General features: G+C 47.3%; 1 long non-coding RNA gene across 2 annotated transcripts in view; it reads left to right on the top strand.

Moving 5' to 3' along the window:
* Positions 1-2,791: 2,791 nt before the first annotated feature.
* The window catches only part of LOC143842220 (uncharacterized), a 35,564-nt gene continuing 16,721 nt past the window's right edge, over positions 2,792-21,634 (top strand). For both annotated transcript variants that reach the window (XR_013233023.1, XR_013233024.1), the window contains exon 1: positions 2,792-3,232. This is a non-coding gene — a long non-coding RNA (uncharacterized LOC143842220). The remainder of the gene's footprint in view (positions 3,233-21,634) is intronic.

Here is a 21,634-nt window from a genome sequence, read left to right as displayed (position 1 = left end):
GTGGAGAACCGGGAGAAGGGGGGGGGCGGGATTAGGAGAAATGCAATCTGTATTACGCCGGGAAAGGGGGGCAATAAAGGCTTAGCCGCTGGTATATTTACCCGTTGCACTTAAAAAAAAATTGAGGCAGATTTTTTTTTTTAAGCGCCAGGGAGTCTCCAGTTGTCGGAGATCTTCAGACTGCTACTGTCTATAAATGGCTTCCACGTCCCCTTCCCTCCTTCCCCCTCCCCGGCCTTTTGAGACGTTTCCTTCCTTTCCTGATGCTGGGGAAAGCATGAATTTAGCGATCCCCCATAGACGAGAGCCCCGATCCTAATGTCCTGCGACGGAAACCAGAGCGAATGGCCCCGAACCAAACGTGTCTGAAGAACTTGCTGAACTCGGCAGTATCCTTCTCAGCAACCAGACAGGCATGATTACGGCCATGGAGTCTTCTTCTACTGCGAGCGTTACTATCGCTAGTAGGGCTACTACGTGTTGAAAAGAACACCCCCGCCCTCCTGTCTCTGCAGGTCCGGGTGGCTCGTTCAGTTAAGTTATGGTGAAAGGCCTGGGCGGTTGAGACTGGAATACAAATGGCTAGCGCGAACTGATTTCGGTTTTAGAGCCTGTACTTATAAGACTGACCGAATGCCAGGCCCTTTTCACAATCCCACCATCCCCAGGAAGGGTTAGGATTTCGCCTTAGCCGGGTTGTGGATCGTGCTGATCTGGCTGGCTGGGAATTCCCGTGACTTTGGGGGGAGGCGATTCGTGGCCGGGTCTCCTGCGAATGGCTCGCAACTTTTCTAAGGTTGAGGCGACGTCGCTGTAAAGCACAGCTGAGCCTAGCTAGAAGCGCCGTTTAAAGAGCCGAGTTTCCCATTGTTTTCAACCGGCTTGCTTCGCCTGGAATTGTAGGACTGCAGCCACCTATCTGGCATGTACCAAGCGGCGACCTCCTCACAGGCAGGAGCGATGGAGGAGATCTATTGGGAGCAATTCTCCCCCTGCACGCTTGCTCGGCCCCGATCCAGTCCTGCCAGTTTGCTCAGGATGTCTGCTTTGCCGGTAGCGCCCTGCGAGACACAGATGCTCTCGACTTTAGGAAAACAAACCCTAACCTGAACGCCAAGGCTGAAGAGGCCAGGGGGGCGTCGGCGTTTCTTTTGCGGAAAGAAATCCAAAGCATATTTTTATGTCTTATTTATTAGACTTTTATACCGCCCATCCCGGCGAACCGGCTCTATGAATCAGGCCCTCCCGCTTCTTGCGACAAAATTGGTTCAGATGTGAACACACGGCGTTCTGGCTTTGAAGTTCAGATTTGGCTTTGTTGGGTTACAGATGCTCCTGAATTAAAGAGGGGGGGGGATATCCTTCTCCGACACCGACTTTATTATTATTATTATTATTTAAAAAAAGAAGTTGTTTTCATTTGCGCGGTACAAGAAGGAGAAGTAAACACAACCTTTCAGTTGACTTAATCATAAAAGAAGGAATTTAACGTCCCCGTAAGAGATAAGCCCGTTGACTGTCTTGGAATGATCCCGAGATAAGGTCAGAAGGCGACGATTGGGGACGGGCGGTTGTAAACAAACCTGGCCGGCGGAGTTAATGTGACCGCTGGTGCCGCAGCAGTGGGAGCGAAGAGAGAATTGGGAGGTGAAAGAAAGAGGGGGGGGGGGAAAGGAAAAGAAAGAAAGAAACCCTCTGCAGTGTTTAGCTCTGTCAACCTATAAGCAATTATACTACGAATAATTGCTGGCGAGAGCAATCCCAAACCGGGAGGGGGACGGAAGCCTGAGAGAAAGAGCCAGCCCCCCCCCCCAATAGCTTCTCGCCCCCCTGACTAATGAGATGTACGAAGCCAAATTCCATAATAACCATAATAACCACCCCAGACTGCTGCGAGAACGGCCCGTCTGTGGGCAGAGATGGAGGATGGGTTGAGTTTTTGCCCCCCCCCCCTTTCTGCCCTTTGTCGTCGTGTTGGGCTTTCTCCCCTGCCATCCCGCCGAGAAGACGTAATTGGGTCAAGATACCCTGGATTTAAATATTGCATAATTTCGTAGGCGGGAGGGGGGGGAGAAGGACACCCCCGCAGTAGCATCCTTTTAAACTCCGGGGATGCAAATGTGCTGCGACATGCAATTCGGTGCCTCCTCTTCCAACAAGTCCCTCTTTCCTCCGAGACTTCTGCGACGCGCTCTCCGCCTCTCTGTCCGCCCGTCCGCCTCTTTGCTCTTAATACCTCCGGCGGAACATCGACCGACGGCTCGCAGAAGGGCATCGAGGCGTACCTCGAACGCGGCAACGAAATCGGCTGCGCTGCTCCGACGGATGCTCGGAGCCCGGGGTCGCTTTTAAGAGGGTGCTGCACAATCGTGACACCTGTATACCGGCGTTCCTTGGGACTGTTTTCGATGCGCGTATTGTACGTCTATTTATGGGATTCCCCCCCCCCCCCTCTTTTTACTTCTTTAAAACAGATTTGTTCGGCGGCGTCTGGAAAGCGGAGGCGATGGTTTCTCTCTGTAGCCACTCGGTCGCAACAGCGACCCCTTGTGTCCAAAAGCGGAACGCTCGCCTCCCGGTGTAGTGTCAGAAGACCCCCCCCCCCATTTCTGGTGACCTTTAATTTTTTTTTTTTCATTTCTACAAAGCTAATTAAGCGCCCTCGACTAATGAGGTTCCCTCGTGGGCCACATGAATGAAAGGGCTTTACGGGCAGCAAAAAGAAAGGGAGAAACTCGTATAACTTTTATAAGACGCCCGATCATAATATAAAATCGGCGGGGGTTCAGGGTTTGAATAGACGGGGCTTTTTCTCTGCCAGTCCCCGGTGATCTCTCTCCCTTCTCCCCCCCCCCTCCCCAAACGTCTGCATTCTTTTTGGCTTAACCAACCTCGAAGGGAGTATACAGCCAGGAGACTATTACTGATTTTTCCAGCCTATCCCGTTGTTCGGAAATTAGTGTCTGCTTCTAATTCGCCTCCCCCCGCCCGCCAGCCACTCTCCCCTCTTTTTTTGTTGTTTTGATACTTCTCGGAGAGGGGAATAAAATTTAAGCTCGCTGTGCAAGAACCTGTCCCCGCCCCACCAAACCGGGGCGAGGAAAGACGAAGGAGGGCTCGGAGCAAGGGTGGGCTTGGGGTCCCCAGCTTCGCTACCGATTTGTCTGTCCGCCAGGCGATGCCGTCGGAACGGGAGGTTGAAAGGCGAAAGAGCGCTGCCTGAACGAAACAGGTAAAAAATTCATGCGGAGCAAGATCATCTTTGTTAATGATCGGGGGAAAGATTAAAGTGTGCATTTTTATAGACACGGTGTAAAATTCTTTCTTTCTTTCTTTCTTTCTTTCTTTCTTTCTTTCTTTCTTTCTTTCTTTCTTTCTTTCTTTCTTTCTTTCTTTCTTTCTTTCTTTCTTTCTTTCTTTTCTTTCTTTTCTTTCTTTCTTTCTTTCCCAAGGGAGGGTAGAAAGCACAGATTTCCAGACCCGAGAGGGATAAACCACAAGCCGTTTACTCCGAAGGAGTCCCACTGAAATCCACCTGGCTACTCCGGAGTAAAGAGGCTCGAAGCCAGCAGCTTCCTTCTGCTATAGAAAACCTAACGGACGCCTTTCCTCCCTCCCGGGGTCTCTGGGCGGCCGAAGCTGGGAGGGGAGGGGAGGGGGGGGGGTTGACGTGATTCTCTGCGATGGGGGAGGGGGAAAAGGGGGGGGCTTAACCCTATAGATCCCGCAATCGCTTCCTCTCTTCCTCCAGACCGCTCCAACTTCTAGAGGCACCCCTGATAGCGGTTTCCTCTGCACCGATGGCTGTACCACGGCTGCTGGAAAAGAGATTTTTGGGGGGAAGGTGTGTGTGTGTGTGTGGGGGGGGGGACTTTTATATCCTGAATGTAGGAAGGCCAGCCAGAGTGTCTGAAATGCGAAACAAAAGAAATGGAATCAACTGGGGGAGGGGACTTCCCAGAGATGGTCTCGCCTCCTGTTTAATGCTTTGGAAAACAGCGCAGAAAGGACCAACATTTATTTCCTTTCGAAAGGTCTCGGTTCAGCGGCGACCTGAATCCGAAGCCACCGCTTCATAAATCCAGAGTGGCCTTTAGAAACAAGGCTCGCGCATCCGAGTTCCTTGAACGCGACGGGGATTCGCTTCAGGCGAATCGGTTTCCGATGGGAGCGCAGGAAAGGGCCGAACCTTTCGGTTTTGGTTTTATTTGTCCGCGACGTTTCGTTGTTATTCTGAAGCACTCTATCGGGAAGCCCCGGTTAAGGGTACCTAATCCAACGCCTGGGAATCCTTCCTCCCAGCGCCCGGGCCACCCCCGCCGTCCTGTTTCTCTGTCCCACCGTGCGCAAAAACGCCGGAGAAGAACATGAGATGCCCTCGGTGGTCCCTTCTGGGCAGGGCTGGGCATCGTCCCTCCCGAAGGTCCCAGTTCGGTCTGTCTCCAGGGTGGCATGGCGCAGGCAAGCCCGCAGAGGTCCCCTTTTCCCCAGGGGCTGGGTGGGTGGGTGGGTGGGGGGAAAGAATGGGAGGGAAGGATGAGTTTGGCGACGGGGACAGTAGAAGCCGGCGCTGGAAACGCGGACCATGCCCACCGCCGGCGCCTCTGCTTCCCGACAGGTGCGGGGACTCTCCTCCGCGACCTCCGGGATGCTGCGGGGTCCTTAGCAGAGCCACAGGAGCCGGCCAGCCCACCGACCCCCGGGACGGGTACTCGGCAGCCAGCCCCTCGGAAAGCAATGGGACTGCCCGCTGAGCAAGGCCGCGTGGGTCAAAGCGTGCCGAGTGGCGCATCTCAAGGAGTGCGCACCGGTCCCCAACCCGCTGCCCCCGCGGGCCATTCCCGCACCTACTGCGCCGGCCGCGGCTTCCCAACGTCAGACAGAAGATCTCGTAGAGACGGTGGCTGAAAGGTGCCCCCGGGCGCCGCCGGACTCAATGGGGGATCTGTGGAAGGGGGGAGGGTGTGTCTGTGTGCGTGTGGCAGCGGCAGGCATCTGGAGGAGAAAGCACTCCTCCACAGCCCGTGGGAAAGGCAAGATCAATTGGCTGGCACAGCATTGTATGGGTCAGGTTGCCAGCCTCCTGGGGGGCCCTGGAGATTTCCTGGAATGACAACTGAGGTCCAGATTGGGGAGAGAACAGTGATTGCTTCGAGTGGTAGATTCTATACCCTGGCGAAGCCCCTCCCCTTCGCAAACCCCGCCCTCAAAAGGAGGAGGTAGTCAGTATTCGGAAAGGAGTCCATCAGAAACCCAGAGAGCTACTGCCAGGCAGAGTAACCTTGGCCCCTTGGGGTCTCAGATGGAGGTCTTTCACATCACCAATTTAACTGGAGATGCCAGGGATTGAACTAGGGATCTTCTGCATGCCAAGCAGATGCTCTACCACCAAGCCACAGGACCTCCTCTCTCATTAGCCCCTGTGGGGAACTGATTAAGTTGACTGCTGGTCTGATCCACAGGACTGTTCTTGGGTGCAAGAGACAAGCATTTGTGAGCCAGGGAGGTGCAGCAGCTACAGTGACAGGCTAGGAGGCTAGGTTTGAAGTCACCAGTCCTGAAGCTCACAATTGATTGATTATATGTTCCACCACTCCCAGACCAGCTCGTGGCGTATTACAACAATTCCTGAAAATCCCCAATAAAACCTCAGATAAAACCAGCATCCAAAACAAAACAACCAATGGCTGATGTTAACCCTCTTGCACACAGTCCCCCCAGACAGCAACTATCTGGGGAGGGGAGAGATTGCTGGACCTTGGGTCAGTCATTCTGCATAGGAACCAACCTTCTGTATAGGGCTGTTGAGATGGTGAGAGGGAAGCCACAACCTCCACCCTAAACCCATGGGAGGAACTGCAGGATTAACATGTGGCAAATAATAGGTGGGCTGCAGTGGGTGTTCTGGCTGTTTGGCTGGCAGGGGCTCATGGGAATTGTAGTCCATGAACATCTGGAGGACCGCAGGTTGACTACCCCTGATCTAGTAGCTTTAGGTCCTGATGTTTCACCAGCAACTGTGATTGGCCTCTTCAGAGGTAAGACACGGCAAGATGGGACTGACATCTTCTCATGTCTTACCTCTGAAGATCCCCATTTTGCTGTGCCTTACCTCTGAAGAGGCCAACTGGCAAAACATCAGGGATTTAACTTACCAGTCCATGGCCACACAGCCCATAATACCCATAATAGCCAGATGACTTCAGCCATGAAAGCCTTTGACAGTTCAAGCAATAGGTTCCTTCACCCTGTTTGTGCCACTCCACTTGGGCTAGAAGAGAGCATTCCCTTGAGGTGTCTTTACTTCATCCTTCCTAAGATGCACCACAAGGGCATCCAGAGTTGTTACCTGATGATTGTAACGGGGAGATGAGTGGCCAGGAAAGCCAACTGGGGCTGTGAGGTCTCCTCTGGTGGCCCCCATCTCTCTGCAGGATCATGATAACAGTACCAATCCTGCCTTACAGTGGTAATGCATGTCAAATGATAGGACCTTTCTCAGTAGATCAACTCTTAGATGTCTAGACTCATGGGCTCAGAAAACAGGTGGTTCCCATCTCCGGCTTTCAATGCCAATGGAACGAAAGACACAAACCTGGTGGGTATATAGGCAGTCACAATGCTTTGGGAAGGTAGTCTGTAACCTGAATATCTGTGTATGACATATTGTATTCCTTAGAAGACAGTTGACACTTTCTTTTTTTTGGGGTGTGTGTGTGTGTGGGAAAGGTTATAGAATCATAGAGTTGGCCGTCCAGGCCATCTAGTCCAAGGCAGTGCTCTATGCAAGATCAGCCTAAAGCATACATGAGAAGTGCCTGTCCAGCCACTGCTTGAAGACCATTAGTGTGTGGGCGTGGGCGTGGGCATGGGCATGGGTGTGTGTGTGTGTGTGGAGCTCACCACCTCTTTAGTTGGCCTCTTCCCCTGCTAGGTATCTTCACTATCACCGTCATGCTTGCATTTCTATGTATCTTATTCCCCTTTACAGCCTTGTGTTCTGGGCTACACAAGTGGCAGAATGAATGGTTGAGGTTGGAGATGGTCAAACTGCGTACATTCAGGTCGTGGGACCAGATGTTTATGCTCCCCTTCTCCAGCACCACAATTTAACAAGGAGCCAATGAGCTTGTGTCCTTCAATCTCATTGCTATGGTCTTACTTTCCTGGGAGTTACTTCAGCAATGGCGTTTTCTCCCTTGGAATCATGGAATGGTGCCATCACTGGCCCTTCTCCATTCCTCCCAACATTCATGCATGTTACAACTCCTCTGTGCAGTCATTTACTGTCAAGGCAACTGCATAGGTGGACTGATTCCTTTGACACTGTTTAAAGTTCCTTGAGAGCTTCCTTGCTGTGGGCAGCAGGGGAAAAAGATGTTTTATGAATTGCCAAAGGCTTTCATGGTCGGGGTCAACTGGTTGTTGTGAGTTTTTCCGGCTGTGTGGCTGTGGTCTGGAAGTTTTAGTTCCTGACGTTTCACCAGTAACTGAGGCTGGCATCTTCAGAGGGAGGATGCAGCAAGATGGGAATCCCTCTGTGCCAAACTGTGGAATGTGTGAACAGCTGCTGGGCATTTTATTTACTTCTTGGAGTGGGGTGGACACATCAGACAATAAATAAGGAAATCAAATGCCCAGGAACTGTTCACACAATTCATACAATTTTCCCGTGAAAAATACTAAAATCCAAGGTTACATATGTAATATGTGACAATATCCAAAATTCCTTTTTATATACACTCTATGGCAGGGGAAGGCAACCTGTGGTCCTCCAGATGTTCATGGACTACAATTCCCGTGAGCCCCTGCCAGCAAACTCTGGCAGGGGCTCATGGGAATTGTAGTCCATGAACATCTGGAGGACCACAGGTTGACTACTCCTGCTCTAGGGGCCAAGCCCATTGCATTCAGGAATACAATGGGCACTGGATTAGGGGGGTGGAGTGGAAGCACTCTGCAGATTGCCTCTCCCTCCCCCCAGGACCCGGAAAGGCTGCAGGCAGCTGTTAGGAAACTCACTGGGAGGGGCAGTTCTCACATGGCAGGGATCTGCAGCCTTCGAGCCTCAGAGGAAAGTGGAAGGAGGAGGGGGTGGTCAGGGGTGGGGGATGGAAGGTGATTGGCTGGCTGCTGGACAGCTAGGTAAGCCAGTTGGAGGAGGAGGCACTCAGGGGCGGGACAGCTGCCCTGAGTGGGTGTTAAGTGCTGAGTGGCACTTAAGCCATGAGACACGCTCCTCCTCCAAGGCCTTACCAGAAATATATTACGTGGAACAGATAGGAGGTGTACAAACAAGAAGATTAGATAAATTGCATAAGATAAGCTCTTGAGTACTACTCATTTTGAAACCTTCCCATTATTTGGTTCTGTTTTACCACCTAAATCTTCCGTTTCTCTCTAAACATAAACATTGTCCATAAGGGAGATTTACCCTGAAGTGTTGAATTCCACCATACATGTTGAAGGACACTCAGAACCTACTGCTAGGAAATCCATTCTTCATTATAATAACTATCACACAGAACATCACACATATATTTAAATACAGGTGTGTTTAAAATGGATTCAAATGGGTAGCCGTGTTGGTCTGAAGTAGCACAATAGAATCAGAGTCCAGTAGCACCTTTAAGACCAACAAAGATTTATTCAGCACGAAAGCTCATGCCTTGAATAAATCTTTGTTGGTCTTAACGGTGTTACTGGACTCTAATTCTATTATTTAAAATGGAGTTTGAGTATTGCCACATATTGCATATGGCAGTTTTACCTTGGATTTCTTTGTTTTTGACATGAAAATGACAGATGCACATAATATCTATGCATGGTTGCTAATTTGTTGATGCTTTGTAGAGGTCTTTCACTTGTTAGCTTTTGTACTGGAACTTCTCCCCCCCCCCTCTGTTTTTGGGTTTGCAGCTGTCAATTAATATGCCATTTGGAAGTTTAGCATTTGGTGTTGCTGTTTTTGGAGATCATCTTAAAAAAAAACAACCACTTACAAATGAGTATTTTCTACAGAAACAGAGCGTGACATATTGTCTATAGATGGTCTCATTTTTCTTCTGTGCTCATGGGCTCAGATCCATTAAGTCTGATCCACAATTCAGTTCAGCCAAGTATCTGAACTTCTTTGCACAATGCTATTCTAAACTCTTCTAACCCGTTTGACTTCAGTTAACTCACAAGGGGAGCAACTCTGCTTAAGAGCGTGGAACTGCTAGTCATTTATTGAATGTTCATTTATGTAGGCTGCAGATACAGTGGATCAATCTATAGAATGGGGGACTTTCTGAAATAGAACTGAAGGGGGTTTCTCTGTGACAGGCATGGGCATGAATTGGCTGACAAACCAATGTTTGTCCTGAAGTTTGGCCTGATCAGGTGCTCACAAACACCCATTCGTGTTTGTGAACTGAAGAACTGGGATGAACTACCACGAATTTTGGCACAATTCATTGTGGCTCATAAACAAGATCTCTACTTCTAGCTCTTTGGAGGAATCCGCTGAATGGCTGAATTTAAATAGCTCAGAGCTAAAAACTGTGGGAAGCAGAAAGAAGGAATGAAATGAAATGGGTGAAGTGCCTTTGTGGGGCATTCCACCCCCACCTTTCTTCTGACCATAGCTCACCACAGCCAGGAGAAAGGAAGAAGGGAAGCCTCTTCCTCAGAGGTCCAATCCATGTGAAACTGGTTCAGTTTGGTTTGGGGTTCATTTTATGGACTGCCACAGACCTTGTGCTCAACCGGCTTTTTTAGTCTGTGCCCATCCCTCCTTATGACTTTTCAATGCCTGTAAGAATAAACTGACCTTGACTATTGTAGGTATTTGTTAGACAGAAGGCTCCCAACCAAGCAGATCAAATGCAGGAAGAGCACTGGTATTTTGATTCCATTTCGATATAGAAAAAGTCTCTGAAGTTTTAGTGGCCACTTGACTCCAGGAGACTCACACATTCTCTTAAACCAGGGGTAGTCAAACTGCTGCCCTCCAGATGTCCATGGACTACAATTCCCATGAGCACCTGCCAGCATTTGCTGGTAGGGGCTCATGGGAATTGTAGTCCATGGACATCTGGAGGGCTGCAGATTGACTACCCCTGTCTTAAACCTTTAAACACTCTGTTTCTGTTCTGTTCTGAAAAGCTGTTTCTGTTAACAGACCTTGCATGTGCTCCTATCACCCTCTGAGGCAAGATCATCACACACACACATGGGGGGGGGGGGAAGACTTCCCCCAAGCTCTGTGACTTTAAAGATTATTGCAGTATGGATCATCCATCTCTCCCAATGTGGGTGGCTTTGCATGTTTCAAGAAGTGCTGAAAGGAAGCTGAGCGTGTGATTCTCTTGCTGGGAGACGGCTAATGTGTCTGTATCCGCATCAGGAGCTAGAGGGAGATCACTTCCTAGTTGCAGCCCAGGGCTGAAAACAAGCCGAAAACTCTGCAGGGCCTTTTACTTTCTTACTGGGACCACTGAATGATTTAAACATTTTTAGTTGGTTGGTCATCAGCCTTCGGAACCATTTGTTCATTGAGGGATCAACAAGTTATATAGTAAAATAAAGCCCCAAACTGTTCAAAATAAGAAAGGGAAAAATGAAGATTGCTTTCCCCATTTGTGCTTTCCTCATCTTTCAGACTCACCAGTTGTTTAGGTTTTTTAAAAAAAATCACTAATGTCAACTTTTGATGAAAGGGTCTATATCTTAAAGAACGTAGATCAAGCTTTCCCGGCAATAACGGCAGTGGTCAGCTAGGTTTTGTGCAGAATCCAGGCCTTTCCAATTCTATTACAAAATGTCATCTGGGTCAGTCCAGCTCCAAAGGCCACCTAAGTAGCTGCCTGGGGCTCAGGAGTGGCTTAAGGCTCTGCAGAGCTTGTAGCACCGGAGCCAGTTTCGAGACCTGTGGAGCCCTAGGGAGCAGCCAGACTGAGGGCAGAGGGACCTGCCACAGTGGAAAGAGGCATCACTCACAGTGTCCTTAAAGAGGGGAGAGGAGAGAGGTTACAGCCCTGATCCATGGGGGGAGGGGAAGGCACAACATGGGGCCCTTGGAAGCACGGGGCCCATAGCATGTGCTACATGAGTAAACTGGCCCTGCTGGGTCTGCAGGATGGCAAGGACTCCCGGCTATTCTTTAGGGGGAAACTCCATTATCTGTTCTCTCAGATCCTTGGAATCAATGTGGTCCAAGGCATTTGGGGCCTCTCCATTTTAATGATGACAGTTCATTTCCAAAAATCCATGGAGTGCAAAATATGACTCTTTGAGCCATTCACATCTATGGAGCAAGAAAGGCCATCAAGGACTTCCTGAGAAGGAAACACTTTCCCCACTGCAGGCTATGCCTGTAGGGGGATGGCAGGAAAATTAACTTTTATCTAGTGTGGGAAAATAGCCTGAGCTGTCCTCCATTGCCCCCCATTTTACTGGGGCCAGGGCTCCCAGCTTCCCTTCCTAACACTGCCATTCCAAGGCCTGCATCTCCTGTTGCTGCAGGAACAGATTGCTGCACTTATGCATTACTGTGGGATTAGAACGGGCTTTCTCAACCAGGGTTTTGTGAAAACCTGGTGTTTCTTGACAGCCCTGGAAGGGTTTCCTGAGTGGGTGGGAATTATATATATTTGATATATCTTTAAAAATTTGTTAAACATTTATCAGGTGATATGGCCACATATGGTCATGTCGACCTGCCCCTCCCTCCCAAAATAGCCAATGATATGGGCCAGCAGAGATTGGGATGGGGAGGGCCCTGGGAGGTCATGTACATCTATACTTCCCAACCATATTCTGTACAATTGTGCAACTTCTGGGATTTCTTGAAGCTTGAAGAATGTTTCAGGGGCTTCTGAATGGTAAAAGAGTTGAGAAAACCTGCCTTGGAGGGCTGCAGGCCCCTCACACGTCAATGGCTATCTTCAGCAGGAGTTCAGGTGAGAGCTCCTTCTCTCACTATGGAATCAGCCAAAGAGACACCCTTCCTCTGTGCCAAGGAGTTGACCCTTTGTGGCTCAAGGGAACCATTCCTGAAATCTCCAGGAAGAGATCTTACAGCATCTTCAATCTCCTAAAATAAAAAAAGGGATCAGTTCCCCCATGTCTCCACTTTTTAACAGAAGGTATCGGATGACCACTTCACTGTATCCAGCCAGGGAGCAATTGCCATTTCTAAGGCCAGGCTAGGTGAGTTTGAAAAGCAATCAACCGTACTGACACTTGTTCTCTGCTAAAGGAGGACTTTCTGGAACTCAAGATGAAAGTTTTGTACAGTTCAAACCACTGGAGTAAAACACGTTTCTCCACAGAAGGCCAATCTGCCTCTCAGCCCCACCCCAGCCCTTGCAGAGAGAGGATGTTCAGGAAGTCTAAAAATAAACAAACTTTTCCTAATGGCCCATCTGCACTGGAAGAACTTTGAGCATAATGCGTTGCCAAACGGCTTAAATAATTGAACAGTAATAAAAGTCAAACCACAGGGTCTCTGTTTTCTTCCTATGATGGAAGAGCTATCAGCTTGAACTGCAATGGACATTATGTTCCCATTTCTTATTGATATCCCACCCTCACCCCACCCCCCCAGAAAAGTCTCATTTGCAAAATGAATTCAGTATAATTATACATGGGCCAGCACACACACACACACACACACACACACACACGGCTGTATCATACATTTAAAAAACCCCAAACAATTCTGCAACTGATAGACCAAACAAGTCCAGCATCATGTTAATGCACAACTTTTGAACATGAACATTGTCAGCATGAGTCTAAGTGTGGATGGAAAAATGGCAACATTGTTCAGGAGTGGAAATAATGGTGTTCCCGTACACTGCTTTAATCCAATCTCAGGATTTGATATACAAACATAGAATAGATAACCAGTGGGGTGTAGTGATTAAGAGTAGCAAACTCTAATCTAGACAGGCAGGTTTGATTCCCCAGTTCTTCTCCACAAGAAGCCTGCTGGGTGACCTTGGGCCAGTTCTCAGAACTGTCTTAGCCCTACCTTTGCTTTAGGATGCTTAGGGCTGATCCTGCGTTGAGCAGGGGGTTGGACTAGATGGCCTGTATGGCCCCTTCCAACTCTATGATTCTATGATTCTATCTACCCCACAAAGTGCTTGTTGTGGGGAGAGGAAGGGAAGGAGATTGTAGGTTGCTTAGACTTCTTAGGATAGTGAAAAGCAGGATATAAAAACTCCTCCTCCTCCTTCTATGATTAACAAATTAGGGCTATGAAGACCCCTCCCCCCACATTTTACTGATAGAGCCAAGCTGGGAAATGTGGTTGCCTAGCAACAGCTACTGTGAGGCTGTTGCTTAAAGCTACAGGTTCTCCTTTTATCATTTTGAATCTTGTAAGCTGCCCAGTGTAATTTTTTTGGGATTTCACATTTTCCTGCAAATGTAAGACCCTTTTGTTTGTAGGTTTGTAGAACGATCTGTCTTTCCCATTCACATAGTCTTAGTTAAGTATTAGACTATAAACTATGCCCCCCAATTCTTTCAATGAACTTCAGAAAATGAAATCCATGAGCTGAAAAGGTTACATAATCGTGAATTACATTTCTAAACAATTTCTGCTTCCAATTCTATTCAAGTGGCTATGGGTAAAAATATACTGATGATAAGAATTGTGTTGAAGTAATGAGGCAGGGGAGCTAAGGGAGCTCTGAAGTTAAAATAACTTTGTTCTGGTATATGACTAGTTATTCATGCAATTCATAACCATTCTTAGATCTCATATGTCCCTCTACTTTGGAACTGGAGAAGATCCATCAAATATGCAAACGTTCATACTGCTTTTGCAGTCCACATGCTGTTAAATATTTGTAGAACTGTGGCTGTCAGATTCTGTTGGAATCTCCTTAAGGACAGTTGTCACAATTAAAGAGACATCCATGAGGTCTCTGTTTCTAGCATGGTTCATTTAGTTCTGCAGGAAAAGGAACATAAAAAACAAAAGCAGTAGTTATTCCAAATTGTTCAAAACATCACATGAACTTAAAGCCTGGGAGCAGGGGGTCATATCAGAACAGCCTAACATTACTTTTCATGATGTGAGTTTGCCTTTGTTATAGGTTGGAGTGCTGTATTAATAGAAAAAAACATAGGAGAGATTGGGAAGCAAAGAGAAATGATATTGGAAATTTGTTCCTGGATCTTGCATCTCTTAATCTTTGTCAAATAGCAGACACAGAAGGGTGTCTTCAGACTGTACTGCTAGATGGGGTCATCTATGTAAAGATCTGCCCTAGATGTTACGTGGTTCAATAGCAAAAATATGGATTTCAGAGGCAATAGTTAACTCCTCCCATACAGGTCATTCAAATTCTCCTCCTTTTGCAGCTTCCAATTTAAGATACTTTTAAAGATGGGAGTTCTCCAATTTGTAGTTTGGGCCTGAGGCTGATTAAATTGTTCAATAATATCTTACCAACATTCAGCTGTAGAATCTGAACACGGTTTCTCGCATCCAAGCACAGCATTGTCATGGACCCCATGTCAGATTAGCTAATTCACTCAAGAAATAAAGAAACTGTGGGTAAAGTGAAGGAGAGAAGGTAAAGAGGGAGGAGGAAGCCAAAAGAAGGCTGAATGGATCTAGAGCAGGTTTGTCAACCGGGGTTTCAGCAAACCCTGGTCAACAAAGCCTGCCCTAGATCTATTCAGCCTTCCCTTGGCTTCCTGCTCACTCTTGATGTCCCTAGAAGGGTTTCCTGATTGGATGGGAGTGAATTAATTTTAATATAGATTTTAAATTGGTTAAGCATTTATTGGGTGACATGACCATATATGATGGGCCTGGAGGGGGTGGGTAGGGGAGGAGAGCCGGGTGGGCATATCCACAGTTATGCTTCCCAACTGAGCCTCTGGGGAGGGTGGTATATAAATATAACAACAACCATATTCTGCATGGATTGTGCAGTTTCTCAAAGCCTGGAGTTTCTCAAAGCCTGAAGAATGTTTCAGGGGTTTCTCAATGGTAAAAAAGTTGGGAAAGGCTGGTCTATGATGAGGGGAAAGAAATAGTAAATGGAAGAGGGAGCCACAGAATATTCTGGAAGGTAACTTCTCACACAGGTGAAGGTGGTGGAGAGGAGTCTAATAGGGACAAATGTACAGCTCACATTGGGTCTGAAAAGCTCACATTGGGTCTCACCATTCAAATAAGCATCCATGCACTGGCAAGTGAGAAATTTTTATTAAAAAACAATTTTGAAATAACTAAGAAATTACTTGGATGCTTCTTGGATGCTTTAGGATGCTGCGTTGAGCAGAGGGTTGGACTAGATGGCCTGTGTGGCCCCTTCCAACTCTATGTTTCTATGATTCTATGATTCTAAGTATATGATTTCCCCTTGAGTACAATATGTTTATCTGCAACCTGCTAAGCCATGGCACAAAAAGCTTATTTAGTCCCCAGATCGGTTTACTTGGAGTAGGATATCCCTCCTCCCCATGTTACTATGGAGTAAATGTAATTAAGATTTCTGAAGGGCAGATTGAGCAGTTGCAAAGACTGAAGATTTGGGACACATCTTGAGACAAACCAAAGTCTTCCTCCAACATAATAGTCACTTCTTCTATCCTGCCTTTTGTGAAAAGAAATGGACTCTCCCTGTAGATTCGTATCATATTGCAAGCCTGGGCTGTCAGCAAAAGTTCAGATCTTTGGTCATCACTGAGAAGTCTGGAGCAATTCACTACATTGCAGTCTGATTATATACCACAGAGTTTAAAAGATTGCTCTGATCTCTTTGGAGGAAGACATGAAGGATTCAAATTTAACCCATGCTAGTCTTTCAGAATTCTAGCTTGCACTCTGACGACACTCACACCCTCAAACTCTCTAGTGCAGGGGTAGTCAACCTGTGGTCCTCCAGATGTTCATGGACTACAATTCCCATGAGCCCTGCCAGTGTTTGCTGGCAGGGGCTCATGGTAATTGTAGTCCATGAACATCTGGAGGACCACAGGTTGACTACTCCTGCTCTAGTGGACACTCACACCTGGCTCTCCTTTTCTTGTTAGAGCATAATATGAACCTAGAATTCACTTTGTTCCTTGACAAGCTTTCCCCCAGTTTTCAAAACAGTTTCTCTAAATTTGTGATTTTGATGTGGAGTTTTGCCCAAACCATTGGGATAAATGTTTGTTTGTAGCCTAGGCATTCTGTAATGTAGGAAATTGTATATTTTGGAATTATGTGTCCATTGACCTGCTAGGTTCTGCCCTTCGACTTGGGGCTATTATGATGTTTCTCCAAAGTTTGTTTTAGCTTTCTACTCCACAGCAGTATGGCCTTGATGTCTTCACCCAGCAGGCACATAAGAGCATAGTTAATAAAACATTTTGGGTCAGAAGACTCAAAGGACATAAAGGAAAAAAAATATGCAGAGTCCTAGCTATTTATAGGTGAAAACTGGTCAACTGAACTAGACCCAGAGGTTCTGATTGGTCTCAACCAACTGGGAGAAGAGTTCTGTCTTGTAGACTCTGAGAAACTTGAAAAGTTCTGTCAGGGTCCTGATGTCTTTGGGGAGCTCATTCCATCAGACAGGAGGCCAAATGTATTTCTTTCGGGCCAGGGATCCTCAGTTGATTGGTGTTACTTGACTGAAGTGTTCTCTGGGGAATGTATGGCAGTCCCTCAGATACACAAGGGCTGGACAACGTAAGGCCTTAAAGGTAAGTACCAAAACTTTGAACTGGATTTGGAACTTGACTCAAAGCCAATGTAGCTGCTGCAGAACAGATCTAATATGGGCTCCCCATGGTATATGAGCGAGAACTCTGGCAGCTGCATTTTGCACCAGCAGCAGTTTCCAGGGCAAGGTCAAGATTAAGCTCGCTTAATGCAGGTTACAGAAATTGAGTCTGGAGGTGACTGTTGCATGGATCAAAATCTTGCCTCCCCCTCCTTTCTAGCAGGTGGACTAGTCTCCCCCTCCTTTCTAGTAGGGAAGAGAGAGGAAAAGTAAAGGTAAAGGTATCCCCTGTGCAAGCACTGGGCCATGTCTCTGACCCTTGGGGTGACGCCCTCTAGCGTTTTCATGGCAGACTCAATACGGGGTGGTTTGCCAGTGCCTTCCCCAGTCATTACCGTTTACCCCCCAGCAAGCTGGGTACTCATTTTACCGACCCCGGAAGGATGAGTCAACCTTGAGCCGGCTGCTGGGATCGAACTCCCAGCCTCACGGGCAGAGCTTTCAGACTGCATGTCTGCTGCCTTACCACTCTGCACCACAAGAGGCTCTAGGGAAGAGAGATATGGAGGTATTAAATATTAGAAAGACTTCAGGAAGAAACTTCTGGAGACTTCAGGAAAAGCTTCTTTGACTCAGCTTTACCTAGTCAGTGGGTGGAGAAACTGATATGACAAAGACAAAAAACAAAACAAAAACAAAATAACCTTGTAGCAAGGGTCTCTTTGGTACTGAGTACATTCAAGCAGAAATAACTTTTAACTGAGGTCTGGAGGAGGCAACCCTTGCCATGTGCTAGCTTGAGAGAACCTAGCCTGAGAGAACCTTCAAGGTAATGGTAATTCTGTAGATATCTGTAACTTTCTAAGACAAGGAAACTGCCTTACATTTAACAACAAATAGAACATGTATAGAGGGAGGGGACAGAAGAATTGTACTATCTTTTGAATTCCTTGCTCTATCTGGTGCTGTGCTAAGAGCATGCTTGTAAAATTTTTCTTTTCAATGTTTTATAACTTTTGATCCTAGTAGTGGTTCTCTGTACCACATAGACCCTGACCATCTCGGGCATGCTATTTTTAAAAGGAGCACCATGGGGAAGGCAGTCACTTGGCAAGCAGTTAGACTTCCATGGGCCCACGAGGCAGTAAAGAGTCCCCATGGTAATCAGGAGATGGGCAGCAGGAGACATAGAGATAAGGCCTCAGAATTTGACGGGGAAGCTGGGAGTCCAGATCTTCCCAGTGTACAATTCCTACAAAAGTCAGTTGGTGGTAGCAGGTTTCTGGAGAGAAAAGCTTTTCCAGGTGTTGAAAAAACCTTGGAAGGCAGGGTGGAACAGGGCCCGCAGACTGGAGCAGAACTGTTCTGCCGCACTCCCCAAATTATTTAATTTCCTCACCTTTTACTTATACTGGACATCACCGCCTGATTAAAATTTCCGTACAATGCAAAATTATTGTCATGATTTAGGGTGGAGCTACTAAAAGAGCCTCTTGTGGTGCAGAGTGGTAAGAGTGGTACAGAGTGGTAAGGCAGCCGTCTGAAAGCTTTGCCCACGAGGCTGGGAGTTCGATCCCAGCAGCCGGCTCAAGGTTGACTCAGCTTTCCATCCTTCCGAGGTCGGTAAAATGAGTACCCAGCTTGCTGGGGGGTAAACGGTAATGACTGGGGAAGGCACTGGCAAACCACCCCGTATTGAGTCTGCCATGAAAACGCTAGAGGGCGTCACCCCAAGGGTCAGACATGACTCGGTGCTTGCACAGGGGATACCTTTACCTTTACCTTTACTAAAAGACAGTATGATAAGATTTTGCATAAGATTATAGAGAGATTTGTCCTATTTCCTTCTTTCTATTTCAGATGTAGAACTTCTGTTATCGCTTACCTCATATTCCTGTGTGGCAAAACTAAGCAACTGTGCTTCAGGCAGAAACATGTGATCAGAATGAACATTGTGTTTATATTCTCAAGCCTTCCGTCTCTTAAACCTTCAAGTAACAGGGCAGACGGGAGCTTGTATCTCCTTCCTTGATCTTTCCCAAATGTAGACAACTGCTGACACAGGCCTACTTGGCTGTCTGCTACCCAATAGTTGATGGAAGCAAGGGGGGAAAAAAGAAACAAAAAACAAAGATTGCTCTTCAGTTCTCTGCTGTGTAGGGAAGTATAGCACCAGTCACCTGGTAGAGGGGTCAAACAAGAATGAAGGGCAAAATGCTGGGCTAAATACAGATAGATAAGAGCATAAGGGAACAGCCACTTGAAATGAATAGAATCATTAGAGACAGGCCTAGAGGTGCCAGGGAGAGGAGTTCACACAATGAGTAGTTAGCACATTGGAGATAATGGTCACTTCAAATGAATGGGTGACAGCAGAGACGAGGTGGTAATGAGGAAACCAAGGAAGTCCAGGTCACAGGCTTCTCTTGAGGGCTGTGGAGTTTGTTCCAACCATCATTGTGATGTTCTTTTCCGATATTCATGCTGTTTCCAAGTTGTTTGCATGTGCAGTACTTTGTGCTTTTGTGGTCCAAAACCCCTACGTTAATAATTTAGTACTCCAACGCATACTATTTCAGATAGACAATCCTCCTTGCAATGAATCTGGTCAAAATGATAATTAAACATTAAATAATTCATTTGGGCAGCAATCTGGCACCCAGATACACATGTTTAAGTCTCACTGGACTTGGGCATGCATAGAATGGCGCATCATTACAGCCAGCTGGTATGGAAAGCCAACAAGTGCTTCTCAGTCTTTCAGCTATCAGGTTATGAAAGCGTCTCCCCCTGGAACAGGTGTGCCAGAACAAAGGTTCCTACGAGTTTTAAAGCATGGATATTGTTTGTCAAGCTTATGATGGGGTAGCCATTATGTTCCTCTTCCTCTTCCATGCTTGTCTCGGTGCACCTGGGACTTACTGTCAAAACCAGAGGTACCCACAGAAAAAAAGCTTAGTTTGTTCAGACCACATTTCAGAAGAGACTGCATTCAGTGATGTCCCCTTCTGGTGCTAATAAGAAGCATGTGCTCAGAATGGATTTTGAAGATCCATTTTACTACCCCCACACATTTCCTTTCCTTTTTTTTTTTTTGGCGTCCAGATTTTGTATAGTGTTCCGCATGTGCCACATTCCACATTCAATTCTTTTGTTCCACTCTTTTATCCCCTCCCCCGGTCTACATTACCGATGGGCACGGATAAGACTTTGCACAAAACCAGCCTGCACGGCATCAAACAGTATGGCTGATTTCAAAGTGGGTCGTGGAGTTTTGTTAATGTGTGCAGCAAGGATCTACAACACAGTCATACATAGCTCATTTACTGGTGCTGGATGCAGGGAGCTGTGCCTGCCTCCCCCAATTCTGTTGGTGGCTAAGGGGCTATTGGACTCAGACCTTGCTCTGCTCCTGAAGACCAACACAACTGTGGGTCTTGGTAATGTGCTGCCTTCCGGTTTTCAAGGCAAGAGACTAACGGAGGAGGTCTGCCATTGCCTGCTGTTGTCTTGCGACCTTGGATCTCCTTGGCAGCCTCCTACTCAAATAAAAGCCAGGGCCGGCCCCTGTTCTGCTTCTGACATCTGATGCAAGTGGCCTGTTACTGGTATTGGTATTGTTATTGTTATATTTTTTCAATTTATTCCCCACCACTCCCTGACCAGCTCGTGGCAGGTTACAGTGTCTTATAAAATCCCCATTAAAACACCCATTAAAAGACATCAAAAAAACCCCAACATGGTGGCAAACCCATTCCTAACCCCCACTACTAGTGGGGTGGAGAAGAAGGTCTAATGATGTACTACTCAAACCCTGGGGGGAGGGGCGTCGATTTACCTCGCCGGCCCCAGCCTCAACCATAGACCTGGCGGAAGAGCTCCGTTTTACAGGCTCTGCGGAACACTGAAAGATCTGACCTGAAGCAAAAGAAAAAAAGGGTTACACCAAGCAATGTGCCGGCAACCCCCCCTCCCAAAAGGGGAGGGGGAGATTCCAGATAATGGGCAAAGGACTTATCATCATACAAAAACTGTACGCATCATCGATGGGGAGCAAACCGTTCACTTTGGGCTGACCCTTAAGTCACAGAACAAGATTGTGAGGAAAAGTTCTCCACAACATGAACGGTCTGCTCCAACCATGAGGTTTTTACAAAGAAACATGTAGGTCGGGGATGGCCAAACTGTGGCCCTCCAGATGTCTGTGGACTACAATTGCCATGAGCCCCTGTCAGTATGTTCCCGGCATGGGCTCATGGTCATTGTCGTCCACAGCTAATTGGAGAGGCACAGTTTGGCCATCTTTGGGGGAGCGGCTTTGCACAACAAGAAATCCGTTACCTCTGACCTGGCATCTCCCCCCCCCCTTTGTGATTTGCTGGCTACCAACCTGAAACCAGTTTCCTTGTGTTTTGGGTGGGGAGGGGGCTGCATTTCATCGGGGTTCATCTCTGCTCTGGCCTTGTGGTGTGCGAAAGTACAGTGGCGCTGCAGGGACGGACTGTTGTGGCAAACTCTCCCGTCAGCTAATTAAACCAGAACACGGGAGCGGCTGCATGGAAGACAGAGAAATGTTCTCAAACAAACCAAACCAATAAGGGGGAAATCCATTTATTCCAAAGCAATAATAAGAACCAAACTGCTTATGGCTCTGTTGGAGATCTCCTGGAGAACAGGCACAGTGGACAGCCTAGGCAGTGAGAAGATCTTGGGCTTGTTGGGAAACAGCTCTCTGTGCGATGTCTCCTGACTTGAGAAACTGTAAACAGGACCTCTTTACCATAGAGTTAGTGAGATAGACAGGGACACTGACAGCTCGCCTTTGAGCTCACTGACCTGTCCCTAGAGGGTAATTTCCTGTATCCTCAGTCTCCATTCTCTTTCTTCTCCATCTCTCAAACTTGCAA

Source organism: Paroedura picta, chromosome 7 (genome assembly GCF_049243985.1).
Source record: "Paroedura picta isolate Pp20150507F chromosome 7, Ppicta_v3.0, whole genome shotgun sequence".
Taxonomy (NCBI): Eukaryota; Metazoa; Chordata; class Lepidosauria; order Squamata; family Gekkonidae; genus Paroedura; species Paroedura picta.
Note: the sequence above shows the minus strand (reverse complement) of the source record. Positions and strands in the feature narration are given on the sequence as shown.